We start from the raw sequence: 9,091 nt of genomic DNA, 5'->3' as shown, positions 1-9,091 counted from the left end.
CTAATATAGGAGCACCTAAATATATAAAGCAGACTTTGATAGACTTAAAGGGTGAGATCAACAGCAATACTATAATAGTAGGAGATTTCAATACCCCATTAACATCATTAGACAGATCCTCAAGAAAGAAAATTAACAAAGAAACAGCAGACTTAAAGGACATATTAGATGAACTCGATTTAATAGATATCTTCAGAACCTTTCACCCTAAAACAGCAGCATATACATTCTTTTCAAGTGCTCATTGTACATTCTCTAGAATAGACTACATGTTAGGGCACAAAAGTGGTCTCAACAAATTTAAGAAGATTGAAATCATATCAAGCACTTTCTCTGATCACAATGGCATTAAACTAGAAATCAACCACAATAGAAAAATTGAAAAACATTTAAACACTTGGAAACTAAATAGCATGTTATTAAATAATGAATGGGTTAACAATGAGATCAAAGAAGAAATTTAAAAATTCCTAGAAACAAACAATAATGAGCATACATCAACTCAAAATTTATGGGACACAGCAAAAGCAGTCCTGAGAGGGAAGTTTATAGCATTACAGGCATACCTCAAGAAGCTAGAAAAAGCTCAAATAAACAACTTAACCCTGCATCTAAAAGAACTAGAAAAAGAACAGCAAGTAAAGCCCAGAGCTAGTAGAAGGAAGGAAATAATAAAGATCAGAGCAGAAATAAATGACATAGAGGCTAAAGAAACAATACAGAGGATCGATGAAACCAGGAGCTGGTTCTTTGAAAGGTAAACAAGATCGATGAACCTTTAATGAGATTCATCAAGAAAAAAATAAAAGAGGACTCAAATAAATAAAATTAGAAATGAGAGTGGAGAAATAACAACTGACACAACAGAAATACAAAATATTGTAAGAAAATACTATGAAGAACTATACGCCAAAAAAACTAGACAACTTAGATGAAATGGACAAATTCCTTGAATCATATAATCTTCCAAAAATCAATCTGGAAGAATCAGAAAACCTAAACAGACCAATTACAACAAATGAGATTGAAACAGCTATCAAAAAACTCCCAAAAAAGAAAAGTCCTGGGTCTGATGGCTTCACAAGTGAATTCTACCAAATATTCAAGGAAGAACTAACTCCTATCCTTCTCAAGCTATTTCAAAAAATACAAGAGGAAGGAAGACTTCCAAACTTCTTTTATGAGGCGAGCATAATTCTGATTCCAAAACCAGGCAAAGACAATACAAAAAAAGAAAATTATAGGCCAATGTCCCTGATGAACTTAGATGCAAAAATCCTCAACAAAATATTAGCAAACCGGATCCAGCAATATATGAAAAAAATCATACACCACGATCAAGTGGGATTTATTCTGGGGAGGCAAGGCTGGTACAATATTCACAAATCAATCAATGTGATTCATCACATAAAAAAAAGAAAGGAGAAAAACCACATGATAATTTCAATAGATGAAGAAAAAGCATTTGATAAAATCCAGCACCCATTAATGATCAAAACTCTCAGCAAAGTGGGAATACAGGGAACATACCTCAACATGATAAAGGCCATCTATGAGAAACCCACAGCCAACATCATACTCAATGGGCAAAAATGAAAAGCAATCCCCTTAAGATCAGGAACAAGGCAGGGGTGCCCCCTTTCACCACTCTTATTCAACATAGTTCTGGAAGTCCTAGCCACAGCAATCAGACAAGAAAAAGAAATAAAAGGTATCCAAATTGGAAAAGAAGAAGTAAAACTATCATTATTTGCAGATGATATGATATTGTACATAGAAAACCCTAAAGTCTCAGTCAAAAAACTACTAGACCTGATAAATGAATTCGGCAATGTGGCAGGATATAAAATCAATACTCAGAAATCAGAGGCATTTTTATATACTAATAATGAACTGTCAGAAAGAGAAATCAAGGAATCAATCCTCTTTACCATTGCAACCAAAAAAATAAAGTACCTAGGAATAAATCTAACCAAGGAGATTAAAGACTTGTACTCAGAAAATTATAAAACATTGATAAAAGAAATCAGGGAAGATACGAATAAGTGGAGGCATATACCGTGCTCATGGTTAGGAAGAATAAACATCATTAAAATGTCTATATTACCCAAAGCAATTTATAAATTCAATGCAATACCGATTAAAATACCAATGACTTACTTCAAAGATATAGAATACATATTCCAAAAATTTATATGGAACCAAAAGAGAACATGAATAGCCTCAGCAATCTTGAAAAGGAAGAATAAAGCAGGAGGGAATCACACTTCCAGATATCAAGTTATATTATAAGGCCATTGTACTCAAAACAGCACGGTACTGGCATCAGAACAGGCACATAGACCAATGGAACAGAACAGAGAACCCAGAAATAAACCCACAGCTCTATGGACAACTGATATTTGACAAAGGAGGTAAGGAAATACAATGGAGTAAAGATAGCCTCTTCAACAAATGGTGTTGGGAAAATTGGACAGCTACCTCCAAAAAAATGAAACTAGACTACCAACTTACACCACTCACAAAAATAAACTCAAAATGGATAAAAGACTTAAATGTAAGCCGTGAAACCATAAGCATCTTAGAAGAAAACATAGGCAGTAAGCTCTCTGACATCTCTTGCAGCAATATATTTGCTGATTTGTCTCCACAGGCAAGTGAAATAAAAGACAGGATAAACAAATAGGACTTTATCAAACTAAAAAGCTTCTGCACAGCTAAAGACAATAAGAACAGAATAAAAAGACAAACTACATAGTGGGAGAACATATTTGACATTGCGTCTGATAAGGGGTTAATAACCAAAATTTATAAAGAACTTGTAAAACTTAATACCAGAAAGACAAACAATCCAATCCAAAAATGGGCAAAAGAAATGAATAGACACTTCTCCAAAGGGGACACACAGATGGCCAAAAGGCATATGAAAAAATGTTCAACATCACTAATGATTAGAGAAATGCAAATTAAAACCACAATGAGATACCATCTCACACCAGTCAGAATGGTGCTCATCAATAAAACAACACAGAATAAGTGCTGGCGAGGATGTGGAGAAAAGGGAACCCTCCTGCACTGCTGGTGGGAATGCAGACTGGTGCAGCCACTGTGGAAAACAGTATGGAGATTCCTCAAGAAATTAAAAATCGAACTGCCTTTTGACCCAGCTATACTGCTGTTAGGAATATACTTCAAGAACACCATAGCACTGTTTGAAAAGAAGAAATGCACCCCCATGTTTATGGCAGCATTGTTCACAGTAGCAAAGATCTGGAAACAGCCCAAGTGTCCGTCAGAGGACGAGTGGATTAAAAAGCTTTGGTATATATATACTATGGAATACTACTCAGCCATAAGAAATGATGACATAGGATCTTTTACAACAACATGGATGGGCCTTGATAACATTATACTGAGCGAAAGAAGTAAATCAGAAAAAACTAAGACCTATTTGATTCCATACATAGGTGGGACATAAAGATGAGACTCAAAGACATGGACAACAGGGTTGGGGTTACAGGGTGGGGGGAGGAGAGGGAGGGGGTGGGGGGAGGGGAGGGGCACAAAGTTCATGGTTTTTCAGCATTTGCCATATTCCCCCTTTAATCTATAGACAGACAGCAAATATTTACGTATGGTGTTTCCACTATAAAGACTGCTGTTTTAGGGACAAATGCTGATGAACTATTTCAGCAGTTCCTCCTTCTCCAAAGACTTATATGTCAACATAGAGCTCCATGTTTCATAGGACATACTCAAGCTCACTCCATGCTCCCTGGAGCTTTAACACAAAGGAATGCCCCCTTTTTTTTTTTACTCTTTTCTTTTTTTTTTTGTTTTGTTTGTTTTTTGTTGTATTTTTTATTTATTTGTTTGTTTTTTGTATTTTTCTGAAGATGGAAATGGGGTGGCGGTCCAACAGACTCCCACATGCGCCTGACAGGGATCCACCCGGCATGTCTACCAGGGGTGGGGGGGATGCTCTGCCCATCTGGGGTGTTGCTCTGTTGCAACCAGGGCCATTCTGGCAACTGAGGCGGAGGCCATGGGGCCATCCTTAGTACCCGGGATGGCTTTGCTCCGGTGGAGCCTTGGCTGTGGGAGGGGAGGAGAGAGGCGGAGAGGAGGGAGAGGGGGAGGGGTGGAGAGGTAGATGGGCGCTTCTCCTGTGTGCTCTGGCCCAGGAATCCTGCACGCCAGGCCGATGCTCTGCTGCTGAACCAACCGTCCAGGGCCTAGGAATGCCCTTGTTGATCAAGCTACCCAAAAGAAAATTATATGGAGCAACCATGACAGACTGAGCAAGTCAGTCTCATACTATTCATCACCAGAACGCTGCAGCCCGGTGTAAACAGTTTCAACTTTCTCGGGAAGCAGCACGGCAGATTGGGAAATCCTGTCCAAGGGGTCCTATACTGCCCCCTCATTTGGAGTTAACCCTCAAGGACTCCTACCAGGACAACTTTGGCAGATGGATGTTACTCATATACCTTCATTTGGCAAACAGTCGTATGTCCACATTACAGTGGCTTCATATTCCGGATCTATAGTAACCTCTGTCAGAACAGGAGAGGCTGCTAAGCATGCTATAGCTCATGGTCTGTATGCATTGTTCTATTATTGGATTTCCTAAACTGGCTTAACTGAAAATGCTCCTGCATATGGAGCAAAAGCATTTACTGTATTTTGTCATGCTTACAATCTTTAAAGTTAAGGTATTATTAAAGTGTACTCAGCAAACATTTTAAGGTCAATTAAAAAAAAAATTTAAAGGGGGTAGTCATATCCTGGAACTCCTACGGGTCTACCATATCATGCTTTTTGCTTAAAAAATTTTTTTTATTTTTTTTTACATTTCTTTTGAAGGCTGATGAACAGGAGACACAAAATCTTTTTCACCTGCAAACTGCTACCTTCTTTATTAGATCCAGCTAATAACACTGTTTTGTCTTTTTCCAAATAGCTCCAGATATATGGAAAAGATTTATATAGGTGGATGGAGATCCTCAAACCCCTCAGCGAGATCTTCTGAGCATGGCTTTTAAGATACCTAGAGGCAGAAAAAGCCCAATAGAGATCAGGGGAACTACCAGCTTTTAGGATATGCCCTTAAAGGCTCCAATGCCCCAAAGGGGTCTCCTAGGATGCCATCTGGGTCCTGCTTCAATAGTGGGAAGGAAGGTCATTGAGCTAAAGCCTGCCAGGCTTACATGCCTCTGCTGTGAGAAAACAGGGACACTGGAAGGTGGGCTTCCCCCTCGCTCCTCTAAGGGAGGGTTCAGTCTCTTCCAGCCCTGCTCCAGCCACCTATGACCTAATCTTGCCCAGAAAGCTGGGGTTTGCCACTGAAGGCTGAAGGTGCCCAGGGCCGTCAGCCCCATCTACGACACTGTGGACAAGCCCAGGGTATTTCTTCCAAGAAGCAGGTAAACTGATCTCATTTGCACAAGGGCCACTTAACTATGTTTGGCCTGAATAGTTAGGTTTTTAACTCTTCCCTCGAAAATCTCTGTTGTGGGTGTTGATAGCCCTATGTTCTGCTGCTTTTCTTAATATATAGTGTTTCCTTTATCCCTCCTATCTCAATGCCCCACTCATATTTCAGGCTGGGACCTACTCCTAATTTAGAGCTCTCTTTCCCCCTTTTGCCAACTTCTATTATGAATCTACCTTTGCCACCCAGCTTAGTGTATCCCAAGGTTCTCTTTACCATGCCACAGTCACAGAGCTCCAGGGAAAAGCTACCTGGTCTCATCTGTCCAGGCAGAGGAGAACAGAAGCTCCATATCCATGCATGCTGCAAATGGCTTCTCCAGTCTACGTGAATCATTACCAGCTAGAAGCAGCGGTCACTGGGACTTGGACATGAGCTGCAAAGTATGGAATGGTGACAACAATTCCAGTGCCATGCGGACTTTTTTTGGATGTGGACTTTTCCTGGACTCCTGCTCCCTGAGACAGATCCTACAGACTGAACTGTGGTTGGGTTGCATTTTTCAGGGATTTGACATGGTGTTGGGGCAAACTTGGACTTGGTGAACATGTTAAGGACACTACTCTTTTATGGATTCTTGCTGTATTGGCCAAGAGTTTGCTTAAAGGCTTTTAATCACTGTAAAAAAAAATAGAAGGCTGGATAAAGAAAATGGGGCACATAAACACCGTGGTATACTAGTCAGCTAGAAGAAATGATGACATCGGATCACTTACAGCAGATTGGTAGAATCTTGATAACATTATGCGGAGCGAAATAAGCGAATCAGGAAAAAACAGGAACTGCAGGATCCCATACATTGGTGGGACATAAAAGTGAGACTAAGAGACATGGATAGGAGTGTGGTGGTTACAGGGCGTGGGGGAAGGGAAGGAGGGAGGGGGGAGGGGAGGGGTACAAAGAAAACTGGATAGAGGGTGACAGAGGATGATCTCTCTTTGGGTGATGGGTATGCAACAGAACTAAATGACAAAATAACCTGAAAACGTTTTCTTTGAATATATGTACCCTGATTTATTGATGCCACCCCATTTAAATAAAAATTTATTTATAAAAAAAAGACTCTCAGTGCTATTACTTATCTAATTTTAAATATGATCAATGGCTTGAACATTCTCCTGCAATTGGGTCAAGACTTCAGAGTTTGACTTTCTCAGAGTCTGACAGTATCTTCAACCATGGCTGAGTTAGAAAAGTTTCTGGATACTGTATAATTGATTCCTCTTTTTGTTCCTGTGTTTATACACTCAGATGGGTGAGCTTTGCCACTACAATTTTCTAATTAATTGTACTGACTTATATATACTTAGTGATTTGGTGATATAAAATAATATAAAGGAATGCAAACTCTGAAATCATAAAGGTCCATTATCAAAAGAAATAGGCATAATGTGACAGTTTGCATAGTTCAAAAGAGTTCATCATGAAAAGCAGCAGCCTCTCACTTCATCCTTCCCTACCATAACCTTACTGAGCAGAGGTAAATTGTTTTAGCTTAAAAAAAATTCTGATGATTTTTTTTCCTTGTGACTCTAAATAATACTCGTATCTCTATTTCTGAACATGACAGTCCAATACTTCTTACTCCCCTAATTTTTTTCACTTTCCACTCTATTTTCACCTTTTCCCCCCCAAATTTTGACAATTAAATGATGATGATGATGTTAATTTTGGTTATTAATTCCAGTGGCCTGTATTCAAGTTCACTGGTCCTTTTTTCCACTTGATTTAGTCTATTTTTGAACCTGTCTGTTGTGTTTTTCAGTTTATTTATTACATTCTTCAGCTTTGTGACTTGTTAGGTATTTTCTTATATATTCTGTCTCTTTGGTGAAAGTCTCACTTTATTCATGCATTGTTCTCCTGATCTCCATGAGTATCTTTACGACTATTATTTTTAACTCTATCACGTAAATTGCTTATCTTCATTTTATTAAAGTCTATTTATGGAGTTTTTATCTTGTTCTTTCATTTGGAACATACTACTTTGTTCTTCGTTTTCCTTGATTCTGTGTCACTTTAGATAAATCAGCCTCCTCTCTTCTCTCTCTTCTCTTTGAAGGAGTGGGCTCATACATATGAAACTCATTGTTTAACCTGACTTTGCTCTTCGTTGTTTCTCAAACCATTGTGATTGTCCAATCCACCTTCTTTGTTCTTAGTGGCTTCCAGTACTTGAAGGTACACAAGACCTGTAAGTGTCCGAAAAGGGATGATCTCATTCAACACCCAGATGCAGGCTGATTAGAAGCCAGTTCCTCAAGCAGCTTTTTAAATAGTCAAGATCTCTTTCAGAGATAGACTGTTAATGGGTGTTTCTGTCTGCTCCCTCTGTGCTTAGTCCTGGGAGGATAGCTGGTCAAGAAGTTTTATTATTGTCTACCATCCTAGTACTCAAGTCCCACTGGCCACTAAAGATAGGCTGCCAAGGGGTCCATCCCTTGGGTGGCAGTGCACAAGCCAGGGTGCCAAATTCATGTACATGTTCCAGGTAGACATCAGCATTCTGGAGCAGGTTAGAGGGAGACCCCACTGATGGCAACCACTGGCCTCACTGGTCTCAAGAGAGGATAGCAGTCTATCCCTAGATGTGTGATTAATTAGAAGACTGGCTTTCAGTTAACACCTTTTAAAGTATGCAAATAGCCTTCTTTCAGGGAATGACTGGGAAATGGGAATTTCTACCATCTACCTCAGCATTGAGCCCTTGGGGAGTAGCTAGTTAAACACTGTTTCTTTTTCTTTTTTCTTTTTTTGCTACAGTCCTGTGAAACCCATGAATGCAAGCTCCACTGACCATCAGAGCCAGGCAATCAACTAGAATATCATCAAATGGCAGCCATAAAAGCCAGGGAACCAGATATGTGCACACACTTCTTTCAAGAGATACAACAACCTGAAATGAGGCAGAGGGAAACATGGAGATAGCTTTCCTTGATCTCTCCAGTCTCTGGGGAGGATCATAGTTGGACCTGAGATGTATGCTAAATTAGGAATCTGACCCTCAGGCTGCAGCTTTTAAAAAGATATTGAAAGACCAGAAGCTGTGTTTTTCTGTCTGCAGTCTTTGTGCTAAGCCCTGCTGGGATAACCATGTGAGTTCTCAAGAGCCCAGTAAGAAGTTTCTTTGTTTACTATATTTTGTGGGTCTCATGGACTCAAGCCCTGTTGGCTTTCAGAAGTAGGTGTTTGGGGTACCCATCCCTCAGATGGTAGTCTCAAAAGTTTGGGTGCTGGATGACGAATCCAGATTCTTCACTTCTCATGGAGAAGGTTGGAGTTGTGATTTTCCTTCTAATCATATGTTGCTGTGCCAGTGGTGGGGTTTATGGCAATGCATCTCAGCCTTTCCTACTCATTCCAATATGGCTATTTCTCATTCACCTGATATATAGGAGTTTCTAAGCTAGTTTCTGGATTTCTTTTGGAGAGATTTTTTTCTATGTGTCGATTTGGTGTGTCTGTGGAAGGAAGTGAGTTCAGGAGCCTCTCATTAAACTAATCTGAACCAGAGCACGATAATTATTTTCATTCTTCGCTTGTGACATTAGTCTATTTTAGTCTGTACTTTTCATATGATTTATTTATTTATTTATT

The sequence above is a fragment of the Saccopteryx bilineata genome, chromosome 1 (assembly GCF_036850765.1).
Source record: "Saccopteryx bilineata isolate mSacBil1 chromosome 1, mSacBil1_pri_phased_curated, whole genome shotgun sequence".
In the NCBI taxonomy this organism is placed as follows: domain Eukaryota; kingdom Metazoa; phylum Chordata; class Mammalia; order Chiroptera; family Emballonuridae; genus Saccopteryx; species Saccopteryx bilineata.
Note: the sequence above shows the minus strand (reverse complement) of the source record.